This window comes from Saccopteryx leptura, chromosome 2 (genome assembly GCF_036850995.1).
Source record: "Saccopteryx leptura isolate mSacLep1 chromosome 2, mSacLep1_pri_phased_curated, whole genome shotgun sequence".
NCBI lineage: Eukaryota > Metazoa > Chordata > Mammalia > Chiroptera > Emballonuridae > Saccopteryx > Saccopteryx leptura.
This window is the reverse complement of record NC_089504.1, coordinates 40,562,063-40,563,264: the sequence shown is the minus strand read 5'-3', so window position 1 is coordinate 40,563,264 and position 1,202 is coordinate 40,562,063. Positions and strand designations below refer to the sequence as shown.

The 1,202-nt window shown below is 44.5% G+C and overlaps 1 pseudogene; it reads right to left on the bottom strand.

The window, feature by feature from the left end:
- Positions 1–250: 250 nt before the first annotated feature.
- Positions 251–541, bottom strand: LOC136392984 (dynein light chain roadblock-type 1 pseudogene; annotated as a pseudogene).
- Between the last annotated feature and the right edge of the window lie 661 nt (positions 542–1,202).

Sequence of the window (1,202 nt, the reverse complement as noted above, 5' to 3'; positions counted from 1 at the left end):
AAGGAACTCTTGCCCCAAGACCTGGGCTTGAGGAACGAGGGCCTCCTGGGAACGCAGGGGCAACTGGCTAGCAGAGGGGTGACTTCGGTGGGATGGGGTGGAGTGCAGCCCACCTCGGTCACTGGTTGGTCTTCATGGGCTCTAAAGTGATTTTCATCTGCAGGCTGGTTTACATGATTAACACTACAGTGTATTATTGTTGGGGGGGGGCATTAAATTAAGGAATGATGCATGGAGTCAAGGGAGTGGCTTATTCAGTTGGATTCTAAATCACAATTAAGAAATAATCTTTATTTGGTGTAACTGTAATTTCATTTTTCTTGGAGCAAATTTGAAGGAAGGTGAGGTCGTTTTGGGGGTCAGTTTCATGCATGGTGCTCTAAGCCTTCAAGATGAAGTTGCACATGAGTTTGACATACTGTGTGGTGGTGGGATGGTCCACGGTGCTCTTAATGGGAATGCCTTCTGTGTTCACCACGATGATTCCCTGCACTCTCTACTGGCTCTGAAGTCGTTTCAGTGTCTCCTCTACTTTTGCCATCTTGAACGGACCAGGTAGTTCCTTGTTGCCAAAACAGCCCTGGTTACATTTTACTTTTTTTTTTTTAAGATTTTACTTATTGATTTTTAGAGAGAGGTTAGAGAGAGAGAAAGGCAAAGGAGGGCAGGGAAGCAGCAACTCATAGTAGTTGCTCCTTATATGTACTTTGACCTGGCCGGCCCAGGGTTTCAAGCCAGTGACCTCAGAATTCCAGGTTGACGCTTTATCCACTGTGCCACCACAGGTCAGGCAACAGTAATGCTTTTATTGATGATGATTATGTTTGCAAGCTATCTCAGTTACCCTGATGTAAATATTTAAGGGGCAGTAATGATAAATGTTGAATAAAAGCATGAGGTTTGAGGGCAATATCCTGGGTTCAGATACTATCAAACATTAATCAGTTGTGAAAACTTACACAATGTATTTCCCTTGACTGAGCTTCAGTCTTCCAGTTTTCTTTTTCTGATTTTTTTGAAAGAGAGAGAGAGACAGGAAAGGAGAGAGATGAGAAGAACTTGTAGTTGCGGCATTTCAGTTGTTCATTGATTGCTTCTCATACGTGCCTTGATGCGGGGGGCCTCCAGCTGAGCCAGTGACCCCTTGCTCACACTAGAGACCTTGAGCTCAAGCCATTGACCATAGGGTCATGTCTACAATC